The sequence below is a fragment of the Etheostoma spectabile genome, chromosome 9, assembly GCF_008692095.1.
Source record: "Etheostoma spectabile isolate EspeVRDwgs_2016 chromosome 9, UIUC_Espe_1.0, whole genome shotgun sequence".
Taxonomy (NCBI): domain Eukaryota; kingdom Metazoa; phylum Chordata; class Actinopteri; order Perciformes; family Percidae; genus Etheostoma; species Etheostoma spectabile.
Genome location: NC_045741.1, coordinates 18,255,430 through 18,255,654, shown reverse-complemented (window position 1 = coordinate 18,255,654; position 225 = coordinate 18,255,430). Strand labels below are relative to the sequence as shown.

General features: G+C 40.4%; 1 long non-coding RNA gene and 1 pseudogene across 1 annotated transcript in view; one reads left to right on the top strand and one right to left on the bottom strand.

The window, feature by feature from the left end:
* Window positions 1-225, bottom strand: part of LOC116695329 (5-hydroxytryptamine receptor 3A-like) — a 176,825-nt pseudogene that overhangs the window by 6,702 nt on the left and 169,898 nt on the right.
* LOC116695334 (uncharacterized) overlaps window positions 1-225 on the top strand; it is a 20,760-nt gene that overhangs the window by 20,156 nt on the left and 379 nt on the right. The window lies entirely within an intron of this gene.

Below are 225 nucleotides of genomic sequence, written 5' to 3'. Positions count from 1 at the left end.
CAAACAACTGTACCTACATGGAGGTTTACCTCTCTCCTCCCAGGTTTATAGTGCAAGATTGCCTTCCAAGTGCTGACGTTTCAGGTTTTTATTTTTCTATTTTTTCTGATTTGGACAATAATTTGAAAAAAAATGTACAGACTATTAACTTACTGCTCTGCAATGTGGATGTCTGGGACCCAAAGTTGGTCTCGAGGGACAGAGACTCTCGTAGTTCCACATTCC